The 16899-nt window shown below is 37.8% G+C and overlaps 1 long non-coding RNA gene across 1 annotated transcript in view; it reads right to left on the minus strand.

Annotated features, from left to right (window-relative positions):
• Positions 1 to 5138: 5138 nt before the first annotated feature.
• The window catches only part of LOC139359874 (uncharacterized), a 77779-nt gene continuing 66018 nt past the window's right edge, over positions 5139 to 16899 (minus strand). The window contains exon 3 of the long non-coding RNA XR_011616452.1: positions 5139 to 5525. This is a non-coding gene — a long non-coding RNA (uncharacterized lncRNA). The remainder of the gene's footprint in view (positions 5526 to 16899) is intronic.

The raw sequence follows: 16899 nt of genomic DNA on the forward strand, positions 1-16899 counted from the left end.
ATCCCCTAGGTTATGAGAGGAAAACATTTTATTCTAAATGGAAGTTAACATCGACATTATGACCAGGGATAAAATTTCTATACTTTATAGATTCTAAAATGAGTATTTTCACCTTTTCACCTCCCAGAAATTGGAATGCATATCATAATCACTCTTGGCCAGGTGTCAGTCATGAGGGAGTTGTCATTGTCTGCATATGGGTATTAACATGTGCAGAATGGCTTGCAATGGCTTGCAAAAAACATTTCTGAGACAATGGCAAATTCTCCCACAGTTCATCACCAAGGTACTTAGTGGTATCGAGCTTGCAGACATTGACAACCCAGGTGAAACATTATTCAAAAGTGCAGGTGCTTTGGGAATGTCCCAACAAACGAATTTCACTTTTATTTCTTTTTCTACAAAGATGTGTCTAAATAAGTTTTAACTAAATTTTAGTAGGTAAAACGTCAAGGTTTCAGGAATATCTCAACACATTTATTTCACTTATGTTTCACCTTTCTAATAACGGTATGTTTAAATGGGTTTAAAATAAATGTTTTACCAGGCAAAAAGTCAAAATTCTGAGTGATAAGAAAGCAGTGAGCCTATTTAATTGGCAGTCTTTTTCTTTAAGTGTCTTAATCCTACATAACGTAATGGTTTCCCTTTAATCAGTGAGGTCTTGGATACAATGAAATATGATAATTGTCAGGTAGTATAGCACTGTGTTTATGAACTCTGGTTTTGATGGTGGATAAGCTAGGCACAACTTTTGAGCTTGACAACGTATTCTTCCAATTAATTTTCTCAAATTACTCATCTCAAAGCCTCAGTTACTCATCTAGAAAATGCAGGTGCCTGTTTCATAATAGTGATGACAATGAGACAATGCATGTTGGACACTTAGCAGAAGAGCCACAAACTCTTAACATATGAGTGGCTCTTGAATGTACATTGGCTTTGGCCAGATACTCAAAAACATTTCTATTTTCTATCTTCCTTGTGAACAGGAGGCTCTCAGAGAACTGTGGTCGGTTTTCTTATCATTTCTGCAAAACCATTTTAGTGGACAGGAAGGAGAAAAATCCTCTAATAAAAAAACCTATCACCAAGTTGGGCATACATAAGCAGTACAACCCTATCTCTTCACTCTGAAAGATATATTTATAGTTGCAGAGGGCAGCTGAGGTCACCTGGAAGTGGGTGGAAGAAGAGTCAGCTCATCATGGAGTGAACATTAACCAATTAGAAGCAGGGACCAGGAAGGACTCAGACAGACAATTTGCCCCTCTCTTCTCCATGATATGGTTCCTCCTTGCAGTCCTTCTAGAAAAGTCCAGAGTGCCAAGCAAATACACTGACTCCGGGGTCCTGCTGTGCTGCATCGTGGCTCATCATGAACTGGTGACCAATCCAAGGACTCATCTTTGTCAATGGTTTGCATCATTTCCTTTCTCTCCCCTTCGCCACTGGGGGTTTGCACTTCCCAAATAAAATATCAACAATTCAATTCATATCCCTGCTTTCTAGACCCTTAGCACACTCCCATGACCCACATGCTGGTGAGGATATTGAGTTCATGTGGAGCCTTAGTAATTTTGGTCAGAAGCATGTTTCTAGAATTAAGGCAATGTGGTTTAGTCAAATTCAGATAAGATTGTGGAGCCACATGTCCTAGATTCCAGCTTTGGCTCTAGACCTTATAAACCTGTCCTGTGGCCTTTAATCTCTCTCATCAGTCTAATGGAAATCATATTACCTGCCTTCCCTACCTGGAAATGTCATCATCAGGATCAAGAGAGATAAGGTTTGAGAAAGTAATGTGTAAGCCATTAAGTAGTACACAGATGATCATTACTGCTGTCAAACAGGAATTTGGTGTAATGAACTCTGTTGCCCTTTTTCTTTCAACACAAATGTTAAATGTTTATAAAATTATTAAAACTTGTACTGCATCGTATTAGTTTCTTAGGGCTTCTGTTACAAACTACAACACACTGGGTGGCTCGAAACAACAGGAAATTTTTAATCTGATGGTTCGGTTGGCTACAAGTCCAAAATCAAGGATACTTTCTCTAAAGACTAGAGTCTCCCCTTTTTCAGCTTTTAGTAACCCCAGGTGTTCCTTGGGTGTGGCAGTGTAACTTCAGTTCCACCTCCGTTTTCACATGATCATCTCCTTGGGCATGTCTGTGTCACCAAGTCTCAATCTAAGGACACTTCTCCTTGGATTTAGGGCCCACCCTAATCCAGTATGACCTAATCGTAACTCGATTATAGCTGCAAAGGCCACATTTCTAAATAAGGTCACATTCACAGGTACCTGGGGTTAGGTCTTCAACATACGGATCTATGAAGGTAACATCATGAAGAGAAGTTTAATTCTTTTTAACAAGCAAAATAATCTCGCTCTTAGAAATTTCTCATTATCATGCTAAAACTGCCACGTTTTTAGTTCAAAATCCCCTGAGCCAAATATATCAAAACTTAGCTCTATAACAGTGATTTAAATCTGTGCCGTCCTTTTAAAGAAGACTTTTCAACACTCCAATAACCAAATCATCTCAAGTAAAAGGTAAAGAGGAAAAAATAGTGAAAGAAATTCACATTTTCTTTTACATTTACAGCCTGTTTCATCATCCAAGATTATAATAATCGTTTTACTTAATCATCACAAACAATCTATAAACACTGTTTTTGTTTGTTTTATAGATGAGCAACCTGAAGCTCAAATAGTAAAGGGTCATGCCTAAAGACTCAGCATAAATGGGAGAACTTTGGACTCTAATACTCGTGTTTTGAATGAAAACACCAAGAAGGCTCTTATTTTCAATTTAATTCTCGAGTAAACGCCGTGTGTAAAAACTGTCCCATCATTGTAGCAACTCAGCAACATCAAAGATATAATCTGATCAGTGGAGGATGATCCTCCAATCTCTTTACACTCTAGTGCCCAAGTTTTTTGGTTGAGGAATCTCTCACTGAGGAATTCTCCTATACACGGAATCTGAATGGTCCCAAGTGCAGGGTTATAGCTACCTTGCACCTCAGTCCTTGGTCATTCATTTATTCATCCATGTAGTGAATATTGTTGGACATCTATGTGCTATGTATGGGGTTCCAATAATGACTAAAACAAGACCTTACAGAGCCTACAGTTTCACTGTGGCTAAAGCATTGGCCCTGCAGGTCAAACCAGCATTTCACTTTCAGTGCTAAAGATGGAAATGACTTTGGTCAAATCACCCTAAAATTGAAAAGCCAAGAAGGAAAAAACAGTGTTTATATACCTGATGTGAATCAGTTCAATCAATTCCTACAGGTCATAGACTTCTCCTTGTCTCAGAACCCAGTAAATATTACTGGAGAGAGAGAGAGAGAGAGAGAGAGAGACAGAGAGACAGAGAGAGAGAGAGAGAGAGAGAGGATGAATAAACCACCAAAAAATGAACAAAAGAGGGAATGAAAGGAATGTCCATCTATGCAAGCAACTCTTGGTTGCAATATTACCTTTTTTCATATCATACAGGATGTTTGAAAAAAAATATTGCTTCTAAATGCACAAGCACTGATCTGCTTTAATAATTCAGATCAGAGTACAGGTTCTAAGATCTTCCAGAATGTTGCATTAAAATCTAAGATACACAATGCAGGAAAAGGTACAGTCAGAGGGCACAAAAGTCAGCCAGCATGGGTGAGGTGGAAAGGGGTGAGGGGAGTTTCCCCTGCAAAATGCCAGGGAGAAGGTTCTGCTGATGTCAGAGAACAATGGAGACAGGGAAGAAGTAGGGAGAGTCAGAGGCACCTCAGATTAGTTTGTTTTTCCTTCCTATAGATTTCTATGTGTTTAAAACCTTTGAGACCTTTTTTCCCCTTTGTCTTCTGAAACTCATGAAAATGTTCAGTGTAATGCACTTGTCATCAAGGCAGGTAAAGCACATCTGCAGTCAGCCAAGAATAATGTAGCAATAGTCCAATTGTGTCTGGGTCTGCATTTGACTAGCTGTATGCAGTTCTCCAACCTGGACAAGGTCAGAATGAGTTGCTATCATCAGGCTTTATCAAGTAGCCATGCGTCTGGACAAAAGCAAATTATGCATGCTCACTGCATCATTGTTTGCAATTGTGAAGACTGGGAGTGCCCCAAATACTACCGGAAGGGGTATTGATACTTACACTGTGGTGAATTCAAGTAACGCAGCTCCGCGCAAAACGTTCAGGCAAAATAGCTAGATCCGTATGGAGTAACATGGCTAAATTGTACACATTTAGTGACACGTGTACTGTGATATAATTATTTATGTGTGTATTTGTAAATTAAATACATGTTCAAACATACTAATATATTTTATACCTTCTAACAAAATTTGAAGACAACAGCTCTCATATATAGTGTTAACTGAAAGGGACACAGTATGTAGCATTTCCTCTAGTAGAGGTATTGGCAAACTTTTTCTATGAAGGACTAAATAGTAAATATTTTCAGCTTTTGGGCCAGACAGTCTCCGTCACAACTGAAAATATTAAACTCTGCCCTGGTAATGTGAAAGTGGCTGTGGCAATACATAAAAAAATGCAAGTGACTGAGTTCCAATAAAACTTTATTTACAAAAAGGACTGCCTTTAGAATTTCACCTGTGAGTCATAATTTTTTGACCACCGCTCTGGTAAAATATCATTTGTATAAAAGCCAAAAAACACACACAACCTACGTGAAGTTTTCACAACTGTATAAATGTTTAACACTGAATTTGTATTGACAGAAAATGGCAACAGAGTTCATTGCACCAAATTCCTGTTTGACAGCAGTAATGGTCATCTGTGTACTACTTAATGGCTTACACATTACTTTCTCAAACCTTATCTCTCTTGATCCTGATGATGACATTTCCAGATAAGGAAGGCAGGTAATATGATTTCCATTAGACTGATGAGAGAGATTACAGGCCACAGGATTGGTTTATAAGGTCTAGAGCCAAAGCTGGAATCTAGGACATGTGGCTCCACAATCTTATCTGAATTTGACTAAACCATATTGCCTTGATTCTAGAAACATACTTCCAACCAAAATTACCAAGGTTCCACATGAACTCAACATCCTCACCAGCATGTGGGTCATGGGAGTGTGCTAAGGGTCCAGAATGCAGGGATATGGATTGAATTGTTGATATTTTATTTGGGAAGTACAAGCCCCCAGTGATGAAGGAGAGGGAAAGGAAATGATGCAAAGTATCTAAGGAGATGGCTTCCTAGATTGACCACCGGTTCAAAATGAGCCATGATGCAGCACAGCAGGACCCCACAGTCAGTATATTTGCTTGGCACTCTGGACTTTTCCAGAAGAACTGTAAGGAGGGATCACATCATAGAGATGAGAAGGGAAAATTGTCTGTTTGGCTCTTTCCTGTCCTTTGCTTTCCATTGATTTCAATGTGATAAAACAACATAGAAATTTCGGTAATCCCCGTTAGTACTGTGGTTCAATCTGAGAAGACTATCACTGGGGCTTCTGTCATGATCCCGTGGGTGATTTCATCAATCACCTACAGGAGATAAAAGGGTGAGTGTTATAAGATGAAAATGTCACCCTGCTTTGTATGTGTGTGTATTTTTTAATGAAACCTGTAGAATTGAAAAATTCAGAAAGTTACAAAGGGTGATGTTATAACTATCTGTGTATGTAACGGATGATGTCAGAACTATTGAAGTATCTACCTTATTTGTGATAATATATATTTTAAAGTAATAAAACATGACAGGCAAAGATGAAGTCTCTCATGTTCTCCTCCCTATTTGTTCTTTTGAGGCAGCTGTTCCCATGATTCTGAATGTATGTAGTCCATGTTTCATACTTTTCCTATTATGGGTTTATGTGTGTGTATAGATATCTACACACATATAGTAGGTGTATATATACAAGGGTATTTCAAAAATTTCAAAGAAACTGCATATTATAGTGAACTATGCATGCATGGATTTTGAAATTTTTTTAGCACCAAAAGAAATTCATGCTAACTTGTTATAAAATGTCTGAACAGGATCTACTATGAGGCACTAAGAAGGATAAGACATCAGTTTGAAAAGATCCCCCATCAAAGCAACAGAATTCTGCAAACATTGAAGCAAGAAGAAAATATTAAACTTACGGTGAAGCTGAAGTGGAAAAATGGAGAAATCACTTATCCTTTACAAAAAGTTTGTGAGGACAGTGCCCCCCAAGAAATCAGCGGTTTACAAATGGATAAGTCATTTTAAGAAGGGATGAGATGATGTCACAGATGAAGCCTACAGCAGCAGACCATCCACATCAATTTGCAAGGAAAAAATTAATCTTGTTCATGCCCTAATTGAAGAGGACTGATTATTAACAGCAGAAACCATAGCCAACATCACAGGCACCTCAACTGGTAAAACTTACACAATTCCAACTGAAAAATCAAAGTTGAGCGGTTTCCCTCAATGGGTAACAAAACAGTTGCACCCAGGTCAGCCAGAGACAGAAACAGAACCTTCAATGGAAATTTTAAACAAGTGGGATTAAGATCCTGAAGCATTTCTTTGAAGAATTGTAGCAGGAGACAAAACATGGCTTTATCAGTAGCATCCTGAAGACAAAGCACAATCACAGCAATGGCTACCAAGAGGTGGACATGGTCTAGTTAAAGCCAAAGCAGACAAGTCAAGAGCAAAGGTCATGGCAATCATTCTTTGGGATGCTTGAGGCGTTTTGCTTGTTGCTCTCTGGAGGGCCAAACAGCAGTAACATCTGCTTATTATGAGAGTGTGTTGGGAAAGTTGACCAAAACTTTAGCAGAAAGAAACCCAGGAAAGCTTCACCAGAGAGTCCTTCACCACATAATGAAATTCCGGCTCATTCCTCTCATCAGACAAGGGCAATTTTGCAAAAGTTTTCATGGGACATCTTTGGGCATCCACCTTACAGTACTGATTTGGCAACTTCTGACTTCTTTTGTTTCCTAATTTTAAAAAACCTGTAAAAGGCACCCATTTTTTTCTCACTTAATGTTGTAAAGAAGACTGCACTGATGCGGTTAAATTCACAGGACCCTCAGTTCTTTAAGGATGGACTAAGTGGCCACTATCATTACTTACAAAACTGTCTTGATTTTGATGCAGCTTATCTTGAGAAATAGTTTATATTTTATATTTTAATCTTTTAATTCCATTTTTTCACAAACTTTTTGAAGTCCTTTTGTATAATAGTGTATAGAGTACATATACACATTATATAGTAGAGTGTGGATATATATATAGTATGCACATATATTTATTTATGTGTATGTATGTATTTGTGTGTGTGCATATATAAAATACCTAAATAAGAGAAAAACTTAAATGCTTAACAACATGACACTATTCAAGTAAATTAAAGCTAACCCACACTGTTAAATATTACATAGAAATTTAAAAAATCATAGGCAGAACTATACATTCATGAAAAATATGTGAATTTTATTATTAAATAAACCAAAGTAAGTTGCTGACCAGTAAGTATTGTCTGATGCCATTTGTTTATCATGCTTCTTACATTCATAGAATGTATCTGGAAGGATTTAAAAGAAATTATTTATTAGTAGTTTGGGATTGGAAAGTAGACAAGTGGATAATTTTTTTCTTTTCATATTTCACCCCTTAAAAAATAGCACATATTACTTTTCTAATCAGAAAGTACCAATAAAAAGAAAGGGCTACAGCATAAGTTCCCTCAGTAAAAGCAGCAAAAGAGACACTCCAGGTTTGAGGCAGGGGAAGGAGCCTTGTAGAATGACATCAAAGGGTGGTACAGTTCTGGGAATCAAGAGAAGTGAATTTGAGTCCTCCTTCTGCCGTGAAATATCAGGTGTCCCTGGGCAAAGTAAGCTCACCTGGCAAGGAGGTTCCTCCCCGATCTGTCACTTCCCTACCCTGATTTATCTCCCCACTACCCACGATGGCCTATGGACCCTTGCTCGTTCTAGGTTGCTTTGTCTCTTTGGGCTTGGACTCAGGCCTGTACTTCTGCCTGGATGCCTTCTGTCAATTCATTTACCTGACTAACCACAGATATCATCGCCTCAAAGAAGCTGAGGACCACCTTCTCACTTCCCAGCGCACCTGCTGCATTCTGCTACTGTGCAGGGGCATTGTCTGTGCACCACCTGCCTCTCCCCTTATGCCACCCTCATCCCCGAACTCTCATCTCCTAGAAGGCAAGCATCTATGGCTGATTTACCTTTGTGCCTGGCCTAGGGTACACTTTAGCAAAGGTACTTTTTGACTAAATATTTAAACCATGTTCCAGTCACCTTCTCTATAAAATGAAGGTGAATCATTAGTTCAATTCAGCAGGTACGTACCAACACTTATACCCTCCCAGGCACCTTGTCCGGCTCTGGGAAGGATAGAAAGATGGGTGCAGCCCTCTGGTAAGGAGAATGAGCTAAGGCCCCTAAAATCCAGTTTCCTGATTCTCATAACCAAAATTTAAAAGCTATGCATTCAATTTTTGGCTTTGCCCTGACTTGTTGAATAATCCTGGGTATATCATTTTAGCTTCATGGGGAAGGTCCCAGTAGGAAACACATTGAATAAGGTAGCCTGACCTCACCAAGGCAAGGAGGACGAGAGTACTGCTTTTCCTGATATACAATGCACTGTTATAGGGTTTACTCTCTCTAATCATGCAATCTACATAATTTATCCTTTTAAAATGAGCCATAATCCCCAAAGAGTGCTTCCCTATTGATATCAAACATAAGAGGGTATTTTTAAGGCCATGGCAACATCACTGCTATACATTAACCTACACAAAATCAATCCATTTCCAAGTTAAGCACAGCCCTAAAAAATCACTAATGGAGCTCAGTGCAGTCTGTTCATGCGATGTGCAGTCAGAAATCATGCATAATGTAATAGTGCAAATGCTAAAAGCAGCTCCCACAAACTAATTTAATCTCGGTTTAATGGACGTAGAGAACTGATCCTCAAAAGAGACTGCCAATGAGATTCTTGGGGGCCTCCCAGCAGCCTGAGAGCAAGCTCCAATATTAGCTTTTGGTTAGTACCCTCTTTCAACTAGTGTCTATTAAAGGCAATCCAATATGGTCATTGAAATTATGAATAACTTGTGTCAACTTTCATGGCGTATGTAATAGAGATGTCTTCCATGTGTTGGTGTAGATCTGTAAGATTGAAATCTTGCACTCTGTACCTTTTAGTTCATGTGCTTCTACCTTAGCCAAGAGAATCTTTTACACTTTGGAAGATCAGAAAGCTAAATGATATCCACAGCCCTCAGGCCATGCCGGAGAGACAGTGTCTGAACAAAGACCGAGGATATGAAACTTGCATACAATCAAAGGGGTTGGAATCACACTGCTGTAGCTTGTCTCCCAGGGACCTCCAAAGCTCCTATATATGCACCTTCCATGTCACATGATTAGAGTAGGAAGAGCATTTGCCCACACAAACATGAGCATGTGTGCACACGCACACACTCACACACACACACAAAGACTCTCTTCACCAGCCATGAGTCAGGTTTACATCAGATGGTCTAACATCAAATCTAGCTAACTGGACTGTAGAATATCCAAATTTAGGAACATTGGAATACACTTAGTTCAAGCCACATATTTCAAATTAATGTGCTGATTGCCTTTGGACTTTTACTGTCAACCTCTGAGAAAAGCATAGGAAAGGCAGCGTTGATGGGCAGACAGAATGCACAATGTACCGGTCAAAGTACGGCAGCAGAGGGTGGGATCTGGAAATGGGAAGATTCAGTGATGAAGGAAGCTTTAGGGGCTGATACCAAATTTTACGAGTCAAGGGAAAGTGGAGGAAATAAGAAATAGAAGTTAAACAATGTTATTTAGAGTTAGAGAGGCAACTAATAGAAAGTAATTGTATAAAATTCAAACAGGAGGAAGATATAACGGGGACAGGTCAGCACGAACGCACTGAATCCTCATCTTGCATATTAAGGAATTAATAGATACTGACTGAGTGATAAATCAAGCAATGGAGTTGTGAAAGTAGCCGCCAAAAGAACTAAAGACAAATGTTAAATAGATTTTGTCTCTATAGTGTAGAACTGGAGGTGATGAGGAGTTCTTTTTCTTTTTCTTTTTACTTTTCTTTTTTTCTTTTTTTGAAATGGAGTCTCTGTGGCCCAGGCTGGAGTGCAGTGGCTCGATGTCAGCTCACTGTAAGCTCCGCCTCCCGGGTTCACGCCATTCTCCTGCCTCAGCCTCCCCAGTAGCTGGGACTACAGGCGCCGCCACCACGCCCGGCTAATTTTTTGTATTTTTAGTAGAGACGGGGTTTCACCGTGTTAGTCAGGATGGTCTCCATCTCCTGACCCCGTGATCCGCCCGCCTTGGCCTCCCAAAGTGCTGGGATTACAGGCGTGAGCCACGGCGCCCGGCCGATGAGGAGTTCTTTTCTTACGTGTCTATGTTATTTAATTTGTTATAATGCATCAACTATAATTTGATTTTTAGAATTTAAGTGAGTGCTCCTGGGAAGCTGAGGTGAGAACAGGGAGGGACAGAGCAAGACAATGTTGGTTTTCCTTAAAAGCAGCTGGACTGTTTGTGAAAAACCATGAGCACGTATGGTATGATGACTCATTTTCTTTTTTTTTTTTTTTTTAATTTAACTCTTATTTTAAGTTCAGAGGTACATGTGCAAGTTTGTGATAAAGAAAAATGTGTGTCACTGAGGTTTGTTGTACAGATTGTTTCATCACCCAGGTATTAAACCGAGTACCCATTAGTTGTTTTTCCTGATCTTTCCCCTCCTCCCACCCTTCACCCTCCAGGAGGCCCCAGTGTCTGTTGATTCTCTCTGTGTGTCCATGTGTTCTCATCATTTAGCTTCCATTTATAAGTAAGAACATGTGGTTTTTGGTTTTCTGTTCCTGCATTAGTTTACCAAGGATAATAGCCTCCAGCTCCATCCATGTCCCTGCAAAGGACATGATCTTATTCTGTTTGTGGCTGCATAGCATTCCATAGTGTTTATGTGCCACATTTTCTTTATCTAGTCTAGTATTGATGAGCATTTAGGTTGATTCTATGTCTTTGCTATTGTGAATAATGCTGCAGTGAACATACTCGTGCATGTGTCTTTATGACAGAATGATTTATATTCCTTTGGGGATGTACCCAGTAATGACATTGCTGAGTTGAATGGTTGTTTCTTTTTTCAGGTCTTTGAGGAATCGGCACACTGTCTTCCACAATGGTTGAACTAATTTACACTCCCACCCAACAGTGAATAAGAATTCTTTTTTCTCTGCAACCTCACCAGCATCTGTTATTTTTTGACTTAAATACCAGCCATTCTGACTGGTGTAAAATGGTATCTCACTGTGGTTTTGATTTGCATATCTCTAATGATGATGCCTTATTTTCTATGTACAATTGAAAACAAATTGAAAATTTATACAATAAACTTTTAACTGTGAATATCTCTATAATAAAATTTTCAACACACTTTTGATGATAATAAAAATGTTCTATTTCTGCACTGTTCAATATAGTAACCACTAATCACAGGTGACTTGAGCAGTTGAAATGTGGCTAGTGCAACTAACTTATTTTTAATGTAATTCATTTTAATTAATTTAAATTGGAAAAGTGACATGTAGCTAGTAGATACCATATAGGGTAGCACAGCTAGAGAATCAGATGGAGGTGTACAAAAGTTTTTTATATCACTTTCTACATTTCTGTATTGTTTGAAATTCTTTCAATGTGAACATCACACTTTTATAATTTAAAGACCCCACACCTTTTTAATTTGAAACAAAATATAAAAGGAAGAAAAAGGAAGCAAACCATAAAATAATGCATTGGAAAGTATGAATTCTATGAAGTGGATTAAAATATTCTGAGAAAAGTAACCAAATAGATAAACAAATACATATTATTTGGGATGCCTTTAATCTCTGAACTTTTACATGAATCTCTAAATATCTCTAATATCCTTGCATCCATCTCTAAATACTCTTGCATCATCTCCTTACACTGTAATCTCTTAGATTTCAGCTCTCTCTGCTCTGCTAAGCTAATTACTATCCTTTCTTCTGCTTTCAATCTTTCAAAAACACTTTGACATCTCTTATCTGCAGCCCTTCCTCTCTCATTTTATGTCTTTGTTGGTATAGATTTAGATACATGGTTATATAATTTTTATTCCTTTAGTCCCATGTGAGTAACAGAGTATAAATACACACGTATGCTCTATTTACCATATTTGCTACAACCCAAGAGGAAGAAACTTACCAAGATTTAGTGGCAATATGACCTAGATCATCTAATCCCTACACCTGACCCCTTTCCATTTATCAAGCTGTTCCACCATCTGGGATCCGATCATCTCTAATTATCAGACAAAACAATGACTCTGCTACTTTTTAACTGTCGAACTTCAATAAGTCACTTAATCAGCTTCCTCAACTATAAAATTAAAATAAACATTGAACTGATCTCATAGGATTTGAAATGAGATATTGCACAGGAAGTGCTTAGCCCACACATATCAAATAGGAAGCACTTAATAAATGGTAGCTATTGTTTTTTTAAAATACAACAAAACTAAGAATTCTCTGCCTTGACTATACAAGGCAAGAGATTTCCTTTCTTTTAATACTTAAAATATCAATCTATCCTTTCTCCTTTCTTCTGGGGCCTGCCAATCACCACAGACTTGTTATAAAATTAGAGTATAGTTACTTTTAGAGAAATGGCAGACAATACTAAAAAGATGAAAAATTATGGTGGTGGGCAGTATTCCTCAATCCAATATGACTTATATAAGCAGAAAATGGCTCGTTTGATGGTATAGTTCATCTCTTTACACAGAGTAGACATAGTCAGGTTAAAAATAATTGCATCCATCATACACAGAAGAGGCCATTAGAAGAGATCCTTGTCCAGGTCACAAAATGAAGACCATTCCCAATGTTTCTTTTTCCATTTTTTGAAATATTATAATAGCTTTCTTCTTATTAGAAAAGTATACACATGGAAAATAATTCAGAAAATTAGGGTAAGAGTTAATATCATTCACAATTCTACCACCTAAAATCACCAAGTATGAACATTGTTAAAATTTTGGTGAATGAAAATTCAGAAAAGATATGCATGTATATATATAATCTAAATCTAACTAAGTCCATATAAATATATACAACATATATATTGTATATACGACATATATATTGTATATACAACATATAAAAATATACAACATATATTGCATAATGGGTATGCAAATATACTCAGACATGATATAATTATAAATTATAACTCCAAGTTCTAAAAATATAAAACAGACAATAGATAACTTCATAAATACAAACATAAATGTGATCATACTGCCCATAATGTTTTAAGACATCCTTTTATTTGGACATATATTGTGAATCTTTTCATGTCAGAAGGTTTAGATAGGTATTGTTTTCATTTAATATAATATTCTCATATATATAGTCTCACTCTGTTGCCCAGGCTGGAGTGCAGTGGCATAATCTCAGCTCACTGCAACCTCCGACTTCCAGGTTCAAGCGATTCTCCCAACTCAGTCTCCTGAGTAGCTGGGATTACAGGCACATCCCACCACGCCCAGCTAATTTCTGCATTATTAGTAGAGGTAGGGTTTCATCATGTTGGCCAGGCTGGTCTTGAACTCCTGACCTCAAGTGATCCACCTGCCTTGGCCTCCCAAAGTGCTGGGATTACAGGCGTGAACCACTGCACCGGCCGTGTGTGTGTGTGTGTGTGTGTGTGTGTGTGTGTGTATATATATATATATATATTTTTTTTTTTTTTTGCCAGTCTCGTACTGATGGACATTTAGATTGTTTCCTATTTTATGAAATGTTTTGTTTGGTTTTACCACTTTAAATTTTGTTTTGTGACTAATATCTCCATACAGCTATCTTTATGAAATCATCCTAGATGTGAAATCATTGGGTGAAAGACAAGTACGTTGTTAAGACTTTTAATACTAATTGCCAGAATCCTCGGTGATGTAACCAATTACCTTCCCATTGGAAAGCAGTGAAAGTGCCATAGGCTTTATCACCTGCCCTGGAGGTTATCAGCCTTCTTATTCTAGCCAATGTGAAGGTGAAAAAACAATATCTCTTCCTTGTTTTTATTTTTATCTATTTTGCTTTGATTATTTTGAGTACTTGTGAAGATTAGTATCTTTCCATATATAAACTGGTCATTTGTATGTCTTTTCTTTTTGCCTAAATACTTATGCATTATTCTCCATCTTTAGAGGTAGGGATAGGGGATGAAATAGACCCAATAGTCCCATAGACCATTGTTTTTGGATAAACATACAAATTGACCCTTCTGCTGTCAGAGCTTGAAACCTGTATTTGTTTTATCTGAGTTTCTTCCTCAGGAAAGGACCTTCAGACCTCTCAAAAAACTATCGAAGTACTGAAACTAACCAGATAAATGCACTAGATTCCTCCTTGCCCCACCCTAGTTCTTGTTTTCTTAAACATTGTTACATTTTTCCCTGCTACATATATATATATTTTTTCCCTTAGTTTTAGTCAGTCAGGGAGATGGATTGAAAACAATTGAAAATTTATACCATAAGCTTTTACCTGTAAATATCTCTCCCACAGTTTTAACTAGACTCCCATCTCCTAGGCTGTGGCACCCAATTAAAGCCTTCTTTCTTGGCAACACGTGTCATCTCAGTGATTGGCTTTCTGTGTGGCAAGCAGTAGGACCTAGACCGACCGCTGGTGTTTTGGTAACAGGGACAAGGAATGCCCTCCATACCTCTAGACCTACCTTTTTCACTATTCCCTTTTAATGCTAGCTAGAGGGACTCCACATCCATGAAGATTTTTCTAGAGCTCCTCAGCCATCAGTGATCTTCTCCTCTAACTTCTTAGAGGTCATTTTATGAAGTACAAATGAGATCATATAGTCCATAATGTTTTGAGATATCCTTTTCTTTAGCTATATATTGTAAATCTTTTTATGTCAAAGGGTTTATATATGTATCGTTTCATTTAATGTAATATTCTCATGTATATCATATATTTTTTAACCAATCCTTTATTGGTATCAGCTATTCTCATGACTTTAACAACCCTTTGCATTGTTCTATAGTTATTTATTTTATCATCTTTCTTTCCCCTGCAAAAAAAAAGTCCTTAGTTTCTCCTCACTTAGAAATACTGAACAAGAGAATAGAAGAGTCAGAAGATTACATGCCATTTTAAATGCATACTTATTATATATCTACTGATAACAAAGGGGGTATATGTACTTATAAACATCAACACATTAACTGATGTATTTGCCTTAGCTCAGCTACGTGCAGAAACAAATTAGCACCAAATGTCAGCAGCCAAACCCAACAAATATATATTTCCTTCTCATGGGAAGTCCAACATAGGACCAGTGGTCTTTCTCCATCTTTTAACTCTTCCATATGGAATACACAAATTCCAAAATTGTCTTTGCAAGAAAGGAGAAAGATGAAGGAGGTACACAGACAGAGATCTTAGTTCAGAAATGACATGCATGTCTTCTCTTCACAGTCCATTGGTCAGAACTGATCCCACTGGGATCTCATGGCCCCAACCCAATTGCAGAGGGGACTGGGAAACTGAGGCAAGTGCACTGAGATTCAGTGAGCATTACTTGCCCCCGCCATACTTGGCTTCAATGTTTTGGGAATTTCCCAAGCATCAACTCATGTCTGTCTGTGATCTAGGTGGCTATCATTATCTCAGTCTTCCAGATGAAGAAAATAAGATCAGAGAAGTTAAGCAACTTGCCTAGGGTTACTCAGCCAGTAAGTGGTAGAGCTGGGATTTAAAGCCCATCTGTCTGAATCTGAATTCTGTAGTCTTAGTGAGTAGATTATGAAAAATTTATTTATTAAGTTGCATAAGAGAAACTCTAATTCAAAAATAGTTATGGGGTCGTAAGCCATGGAAATCTACCCAGTTAAATGATCTCTTACTGACCAAAATGCAATGCTAAGCTCCTGTGGACACACTTGGTACATACTTATGGATTGAATGGTAAGGTCTAAACCAGCTTGTGCATTTTAAAAAATAAGCCATGATTCGATTCTATGAGGAAACTGTATTTATCTCCTGATAGCAACTAAAGTGAAAATGACTAAGAGCAATAAAAATCCATTTTGCTATTTAGTACAGTTTGTCAGACTAGAGAAATGGGATTGAATTTCAAAGCCACAGGCAAGCTGGCTGCAATCTGCGGCTGCACAGTTGATGGGTTTTTTTTCTTCTTTATTTACAACTCTTTTGATAAGCCTTCAGCAAGTTACATAGGTTGTTCTAGTTGTATCTCGTTTGACTGGATTAGAATACTTGATGACAGTTTGGATAAGTCTGAGGCAGATGGTTCTTGACATTTTTCATGGCATCAGTTACAAACCATGCAAGAAACTCTTTCATCCTTTGTTTATCCTTCACTTAGAAGCCACTAAAGTAGATCGTTTAACTTTCATTTTTCACAGTGCTGATTAAGGCATACTACAAGGCAGATGTTATTCCGTACCATTTTTAACAATTTACATTTAGCACCAAAGCTGGCTTTGTACTTGTTCCAGTGGATCAATTCACTTTTTTAAAACTTCAAGGTCAATCTTTGTAACACTGTGACTCCCTTAACAATTTAATGTTTCGTAAACTTCTCTTGGTTACAGAAGCCCTGCCACCATCCCATTTATATGTGTTTGCTAGTCAACACACACACACACACACACACACACGCGACAATTCAATAGTTCCCTTCCTCAACAGAGTCACAGCATTATTTAAGAGGCAGTTCATTAAACAAAGGGAAGAGTCTCAAAAAAGAGTCTGAATTTAACCTGTCAGAATATCTTAATTTT

This window comes from Macaca nemestrina, chromosome 18 (genome assembly GCF_043159975.1).
Source record: "Macaca nemestrina isolate mMacNem1 chromosome 18, mMacNem.hap1, whole genome shotgun sequence".
Taxonomy (NCBI): Eukaryota; Metazoa; Chordata; class Mammalia; order Primates; family Cercopithecidae; genus Macaca; species Macaca nemestrina.